Source organism: Lepidochelys kempii, chromosome 9, assembly GCF_965140285.1.
Source record: "Lepidochelys kempii isolate rLepKem1 chromosome 9, rLepKem1.hap1, whole genome shotgun sequence".
Classification (NCBI taxonomy): Eukaryota; Metazoa; Chordata; order Testudines; family Cheloniidae; genus Lepidochelys; species Lepidochelys kempii.
The window spans coordinates 12,378,897-12,387,408 of record NC_136388.1 but is presented as its reverse complement, the minus strand read 5'-3'; the positions used below and the strand labels follow the sequence as shown (position 1 = coordinate 12,387,408).

Here is an 8,512-nt window from a genome sequence, read left to right as displayed (position 1 = left end):
GTTAAGCGCTGTAATTTTGTAAGCTGAAGTTAATGAAGAACTATAGGCCAGATCCTCAGCTAGTGTACAATGGTGCAGTTCTACTGAAGCCAACGGTGTGACTGATTTACACTGGTTGCGTTTCTGGCTCCAGGTGTATTAAGAATAACAGAGTATCTACAATATATCTGTATTTTGGATATACCATCAGCCGTCCACACTCAACAGATGCAAGTGCAATGCCAAATCCTAAGGTCCATTTATTCAGTCAAAACTGTCATTGACACCCATATAGAGGGCATTCAATACTTCTCAGGATTGGGTCTGTGTGACACAGAGGCCCATTAATTGTACATTACCCTGTGTGTCAAGCAACTCTTGTCATGCCTGACATACTCACTACATCTAACACACTATTGTCATAATCTGTATCTAAGAAATATCATGTAAGGTATTATATACCAACTGATACCATGCTGGTCTTGAAAATCATTGTGAGCTGTATGTATGGGGTGTGTACAAAGAATTATAAATATGTACTAGAATTACGTTTTTAGCATGTGTTTGGCAAGGAATGCATAAGCTCACTCTGCCCTAGACAAAGGAATGTGTATTAACAATGAAGGTACAATTACATGTAAGGTAAAAATGCTATCAAGCAAGGGAGAAGATAGCATAGTGTCTATACCCCCAAGCAGGAGAATGAAAAGTAAGTCTGAGCAGAGTTTCATTTCACACATTTCAAAGGTTTACTGGACTATAAAAAGAAGAGGAGAGAACCCCCTAGTTATCCTTCACCTAAGGAGTCAAAGAATCCAAATGCTTTGAGCTCTGTGTGTTGGGTCCTGGCTAAAGGTCTAGCCAGCCACCGTGGAAGACAGACTGTGGTGAGAAAAACTTCTTTGAACGAAAGACTCTAGTTTGTTAAGTTAAGTTTTAAGTCTTAGAAGTGTATTTTTACTTTTGTTTGTTTGTAACCATTTCTATCCTTATTCATTATATTTGGTATCACTTAACGCTATGTCCTTTTGTTAATAATCTTGTTTTACTTTACCATAAACCAACTTATGGCTTTGATTGAAGTGGAATTAAAGTAACAAGCTGCTGTGTGTTGTCTCTTTAAAGAAGCCATGAACTTGATCCGGTTTTGTGAGTGTTACAGTAAGGAGGAACTGAATTGTGGAAAGAGGCCTTTGAGGAACTTACTTGTTAGGCAAGGTTTGGACTAGTGGAGTCCTGAAGAATTTGCTGGCAAGGCAGACAAGCTGATGACTCAGGGAGCTCACATATAGCTTAGCAACAGAAAAGCTCTCATTTGCTCAGGCTGAGAGGGGTAGCACAATGGCTCACGGATCTGGGAACCCCAGCAGAACTTAACAGTCTGTTACCATGGTGATGAGCTCAATATAAGAATCTATGCAGTCAAACAGGGTCCAATATAATCCTCCTTTTTAAAAGACCTGTGAGATACAGCATTCTTTGTGACCTTTGGAAAACCACCACGCCAACAGGACTGTTCAATAACATTCAAGAAAAATGATGGTGGTTTCTGTGTAGAAAATCAGCTGTAAAATCAGCTGGGTTGAACCTTTGCAGAATATGTTTTTATTTGATTTACTTCACACTAACAATATGAGACTCATCTTCCAAAACACTTTGCTTTCTCTTTTTTGTCTTTGTTTTAAAAACCCCAGCGCAAGAACATTTGTGCTAGGGAAGAAAAGCCTCACAGACGAATGGCTTTGTACATACACGGATAAAACTGCCTGAAATAGCTTTGTTTTGAAACAATCATTGTCTCTTAGGAATTTTAGTTATTCTGTTGGAAGATAACTCTCAATGTTTTTCTGTGTCTTTCAAAGTAGTTATTTACTTAGGAAGTGAAGGGAAAAAGAAAAGAAGTTTCTTTACTAAATTTATTTTGCAGCTGTGATCATCACAAGCCAGAAAAGGGATGAAAGCAGGCGAAAGACAGGATTACATTCCAGCCCAACTCCAAACTGACATTCAGAAATTGTCCCCAGATTATCTGAATATGGAAAGATTTTATTAGGAGATTCCTGATTGTTAAAAAGCTGGCTAGAGTCCAATGGTATGTGTGCACTTTAGATGTAATTTTCAGATTGGGTAGACTACACTAGATAGTTTTGATTGAACTAGCATGTTCCCAGTGGGTAGGAGGCAGTACCAGTTAGCTGCCAGAGTACAATCCAGTCCAAGACCCCTGTATGTACCTGAGTGTTGAATGTCTAGCCATTAAACAACAACATAGTGTAGATGAATCCAGGAATTCATAACAAACATATATAGTTTCAGGAAAGACCATTTTGTATACTGAAATATGGTACACTATATTTTCTTGAAAAAAGAAAAGGAGTACTTGTGGCACCTTAGAGACTAACAAACAAATCTTTTTGCGAATACAGACTAACACGGCTGCTACTCTGAAACCTATATTTTCTTGGTGTTTTAACTTATGTTTAGTGCCTGCATTTCCCATTTATTTATACACGCACACACATACGTACAGAGAGAGACACGGGGGTGGAGGAGAATAGCTTTCTACTGGAAAACAGCCCAAGCTGTGATGTTTGGATCTGAAGCCCGAACCAAATGGCTCCAAAGTCTGAAGAGGCCTGATCTGGTGCCTTGGTTCATCTGAGTTCTATAAAAGGTCCAAGCAGCAAAATTCAGATTACTTCTCCACAGTCCAACAAGGTCTGGTATGCTGGTTTGGATCCATCTTATACTATTTCAAAATTTCAAGTCTGCAGTTGAATTTCCCCATGTTCCGATTTGGCCTTCTCTCTACTTGCTATAATAACTATATTACGTAGTGCCATAGAATGAAAAAAAGATGCAAAATTAGCAAGTGCACAGAGACCTTACTATTTCCAGCATTGTTATGCAACACCCTTCCTCTGCCCAACCCCCACATTGTGCCATTTCACTCTAGGATGTGCACATGTTCAGAACAATAGCTTGCATATGTGCACGGTTACACCTCTGCTTTCTTTCCACTAGGTGCTGTAGTCTTTGACTTACTGATCTTTCCTTCATGCATCTCTTCAGAAAATTCCATGGTAGGTACATCATTACTAGCTGTCTATTCTATTTCCAGCATAAATTTAAAGTCACCTCTTTGTCCCTTTTGCAGCCCACACCCTGACACATCATCTTCTCACAGTTCTCTCCCACACACACAGCTCATGAAATTACATTCCTAACCCATATGTGTATGATGAATGGTTGGTATTCACCTCTGTTACACAGAACCAGCTCGCTCGAGGGTTTGTAGTGGGTGACAGAATGGCCACTTGTTCGCTGGTTCAAATGTCATTTCGGATGGCAAGGACAAAAGATGGTTACGCAATGTTTATTCTTTGTTGGCCTAAATGAGTCAATGGTATCATAAAAACGGCCAGGATTGACAGTCTTATTTGCAGCCTTAGAGAGGTCAAGAATCAAGAGGTGGCTGGACTACTCTAGAGAGATATTGATTAGGGTGGTGTGTGTGTCCAAAATGAGCATTTGGGCATCTATGTAACACTAAGATATACTGATGGGCAGCCTCTAAATGACAGATAGAGCAGTGATTCTCAAACTTTTGTCCTGGTGACCCCTTTCACATAGCAAGCCTCTGAGTGTGACACCCTCCCTCCCCCATCAATTAAAAACACTTTTTAATATATTTAACACCATTATAAATGGTGGAGGCAAAGTCAGTTTTGGGGTGGAGGCTGACAGCTCACAACCCCCCCTCCCCCATGTAAGAACCTCGTGACACCCAGAGGGGTCCCAACCCGCAGTTTGAGAACCCCTGGGATAGCGAGATAGGACAGACATACCTAAATGTAGGATTTGTGCCTACTTTAGAAAATTATATTTTGCTAGAATAGAAAGCCAACCACAAAAAGCTGCTTTTCGTGGGCCTTTTGTTTCAGTAATTAACCCCAAAAAACAACCTTTCTGCAGACACACTAGTGAAAAACACTCGAAACAGGCCTCACTTTGGCCTTTTTTCCTCTCCAAGGTGTTGAACATGAGGTCAGTCATTCCCTTAGAACAAACATCAGTCTAGTGGAGCTGCTTTCTCGGAGGAAAAAGAAAAAAAAAAAAAGCTCCCGTTCATCATCTTCCTTCAGCTTTTCTCTAACAGAGACTGTGGCAATATCCGTTTAAGTTTAGAAAGCATATTGTTACAGGATGTGTGGGAACCACAAATACCATTCTGAGGCCAAGTTACAGTAAATCCTATTCTTAGTGTCGCTAATGGAAGTACTTCCTTCTCATCAGAAAAGTAAAAGAAAGTAGGCCCATTAATTTTTCACTCACTGCTGCAATAAAAAGGCACTTTACAAGGGAAAAAATGACTCCAATAAGTTACCTGAGGCATTCTCTGCTTCAATATATTTCAGTGTCGGGAGGATTGAAATTAGCTATGTCTATAAATGGTCAATGCCCAAGCTCTGCATAGTGTACCATAAATATGACTTCAATTTTTTGTCTATATTTATGTTCATGTTTTTACATTATTCGTTATTAAGGACACACATTGCAATAAAAGGCTAATCATTTACTACTGTCGTCCCTGGGCATTGTGTATAATACAGTAGAATAAATCAGAAGGAACACATTTGCCCTTAATGTGAATTTAATATGACAAGGGATATTATATGTTCCACTTGATCTGACTGTTTACACTTCCTGTGCCTGGTTTTCCTGACCGACACCAGAACAAAGCAGGAGTAAATCCTTTGAAGTTAATGGATTTAAGCTGATGTAAATGAAGTGTAAGTCAGAAGAGAATCAAGCCTTCTGTATCATGAATTCATTCTCTATTCATTGTAATAGCATTAATTTAAATGAACTGGTTTGATATTCTTATGGCTATTATATATATGTTTAATTTATGCCATGTTTTCTAGTGCCTGGAGCAGGAGACTGTTAGTCAGGACTCCTGGATCCAATCCTTGTTCTGCCCGACTGTGAGCTACTGAGGATGCAGAAGTCCCACAATCACCTTTTGGCGTCATGGAGAGTTATGGCTGCTCAGATATCTCAGGATCAGTAAGTCACTTTGTATTTCAGTTTCCTCAGGATAAGCTGGGGGTTTCTTTTTTAAATGGGATAATATTAGGGCATCTTTAGGATTAAGAAAAAAGAAAAGGAGTACTAGTGGCACCTCAGACTAACCAATTACTTTTTTTTTTTTTGCAAATACAGACTAACACGGCTGCTACTCTGAAACCTATCTTTAGGATTAAGACAGACTGTACTCAGTACCAAATGAGAGACACATTTTGTAAATGCAAAGTGAATTCAGTGCTCATGAAAGGTGCCAGCTTGTCAGCCCTGAAAGTTAACATCTGGTCTTTGTCACCAAGTCAAGTGCAGCAAGTGGCATTGTTACCCCAGAATTTGACATAATACCAAAGCCAGCAATTTTATACCTTCAGCTATTGCCAGCTGAAAACCAAACATCACATAGCTAGGAAAATCTTAGGGGAGGAGACAAGGTCAGACAGCTCCATACTTGCAGTTTGTTAATCAGAATAGGAGGGTGGCACAGAAAGTTAACAAGTATGGAAGAGAGTGAGTATAAAGAGGCCTTGGTTTTAAGTGCCCCGACACATTGTTATGACTAGAAATGTTTTGATGATCACAGATGAGTAGTTTTGCTGAAATTAGGAGAACTGGTGACCCACTAGAAGTCACTATAGGTTATGTGCTTTGTTTGAATAAAAGATTAGGTGAAAGAATATGCTTTGGAGCAGACCAAAGAAGCTTTCTTTCAGCAAGAATCTGACAGCTAAATTCCCAGGGAGCAGCCCCCCCGCCCCGGAATGCTGGCCGCTGATTCCTCAAAACCATTTTTTAACTCTAGATAAATATACTTGTTTTAACATGCACTAACCCTGCTGCGACAGCATGTGTGTGTGTGTGCGCGCGCCTGAGATCTAATAAAAAAGTAGTTTTAGGTGAAAGCACACTTGCTTGTATCAATTATTTATCGGGCAGATTGATTTATTCCTGACACCGCCTGGAGAGAAACAGTTAAGTTACCAGCGCATTGGGGTTCTGAGAAACCCCAGGTAACAGCATCAGTGCAAGCTTCCACTCATGTGCCTCAGCCTTAACATGGGGGGGATCACTTCTAGAGGAAAGAGTAATTCCGTTTCCGTGTCCATTCAATCCTGGGTCTCTCTGCAGAGATCACCAACCCATCCAGTAGGAATTAGTGTGAGACTAGCCTTCCACGTCAAAGATCATGGTGAAATGGTGACTTTGTCTCAACTGATCTGGAAGAATATCAGCAGCCTACAGGTGAAGGTTCGGTAGCCTGTTACCAATCATCTGAGCCATTCACAATGCCATGTGTATACATTTCTGGTCCATGTCGTAATTTGTATGACAGCATAGAAACACACAGTTCCAAATAGCCAAAGCTCTTGTAGCTTAGTCTTGGATGGATTTCTTTCCTATCAAAAAGGATGGGAGATATTATTAAGCATTATGATTAGTGATAACAAATAGTAAAAAAAAACATTTAGGGCTAAATTGTGCCTAACCACTGCATGAGTAATTGCCAGGGGGTATTGGCATGAGGAGTGGGCCTGTCAATACCGGCCTAACTCTGATCCCATTGAAGTCAATGGGAACAATAAGGTGAGTACTAGCTTTTGAAAATATCACCAAGAGACTCCAACCTGCACAAGGCCCAGGTCTGCTAGCAGTATCCGCACTTGAAGCACAGAGGCTACTCCCCCATGGTGCCCCCCAAAGGTCCAAGTCCCCCCCAAAGCATGACAGGAGGAGACAGGGCCATGGCGCTTTTACACAAAGGTAACAAATGGAAAGAAATATGTCCAGAGGAAAAACAACTCTAATCTGTATGAGGTGGCTCTAATGATAAAACCCTAGAATTTAGGGCTGTAGTGGAATAGTGTGACCCACATGAGTTTCTCCAAAAGAGGTTGCCCACTGCCAGAGTATAGAGATTTGACCGATAAACTGAGGTACTGATATGAATAAATAGTACATTTAGATCCCAGGGAACCCTGGTTCTTGTTGCCTCATAATATTGTACTGAAGACTGAAAGTCATCATTAAAAAAAAACAAAAAAACTTTGGTATGTCTGCATTTTCTTACATAGGTCAGTAGGTTAGCAGGATACTAACAGAAAAAGTGCTACAAACAGAAATAAATTGTGGTTTATGCATTTGGTTAGCTGTTGGGGTTAAATGTTGCAATATTTCACCTGACACAAATTCTCCTTTACATTTCCTCTCTTCAGTGAATAAGAAGAGCCTAAGACTAACAAAAGAAAAAAAAAAGAAAAGGAAAGGCACAAATGAAAAGACAGACGGGAAAAAGATTTCTTTCTGACTCTGTACTGCAGAGCTCTCTGCTTCACTGGTTTTGGCTCAGGACACAAGTCTCAGAAGACTTCTGGTGAGCACGAGAGACAAGCCCTCCAAGTTCATATGTTCTGGAAGAGTTTAACTGTTGTCAATTCAAGACGGCCTTGTGCAGCGCCATCTAAACCACTCATTCACTGTTAAAATGAGCTCTCTCCTTCCCATTCATCAAGGTACTGGAACAGGATATTCAAGTGGGTTCACAGAGGTACCGGTACATGGTCTCCAAATGGGCCCTCAATGGGCCAAATATTTTGAATTGTATTAGTTTTCATACTGGCCTGTCTTACAGAAGCTGAGCAGGAGGGATTCAGTCATGGTATCTTCACAGAAGCAGAATTACAGAGTAATTATCCCTCTCGGATATAAATAAATTAGAGTGATAAAAAGGGACGATCCTAGCTAAATCTAGTTGCAATTTTCCAACATGCATCAACTTCCCCCAACTGAAAATCAAAAAAAATTTAGCCAATGTTTTTTGTGTATTTTATTCTGTTTCAATCATAGCAAGACTGCAGGACAGCAGTATGTTTGCATCTGTAATGAAGGACACTTGAATTGTATGATTAAACCAAACTGGTCCTATATGTTTTTTTTCTCCTGTGTGGAATGCCATTATTTCAATATTTTTATTAAAAAAAAGAAAACAAATGAGTCATGCAATGCAGTGAACACAATCTAATGAAAAGAATATATAGCTCCACCTTTCTTTTCGCAATCAACCTGAGAAAACAATTCAGCTTATTAATGTCCATCATTTTGGCATTTTCAGATGCTTTGTTTTAAAGATGACAATCAGACACGCAGAACTATCGTTTTCCTCCAGTCATTCAGTCACTTATTTCTTTTGTGTGGGTTTTTGCTTATTTGTTTGTTTTTGTTTTTAAAGGGGGGCAGCTGCTTTGTGATCAGCCAAATGTCAAAAATCATTCTTATCATAACAAAGCAGAAAATAAAATATTCCAGGTAGCTCATTGTCATGGACGTTCTTTAAAATCATAAAGGGGTAAGATCTTTATCTTCATTCACATGGGTTAACTTTCATTAAAGTTAATGGGAATTGCACCCCTGCGTCAAAGAAAATACACCTAGTGCTCTGCCTCTTCTTTTT

The 8,512-nt window shown here is 39.7% G+C and overlaps 1 long non-coding RNA gene across 1 annotated transcript; it reads left to right on the top strand.

Moving 5' to 3' along the window:
* Nucleotides 1-779: 779 nt before the first annotated feature.
* On the top strand, nt 780-8,005 carry LOC140916862 (uncharacterized). Its single transcript, XR_012160672.2, has 4 exons — nt 780-866; nt 3,004-3,062; nt 4,908-5,049; nt 7,278-8,005. It is a non-coding gene; the product is annotated as an uncharacterized LOC140916862 (long non-coding RNA).
* Nucleotides 8,006-8,512: the final 507 nt, after the last annotated feature.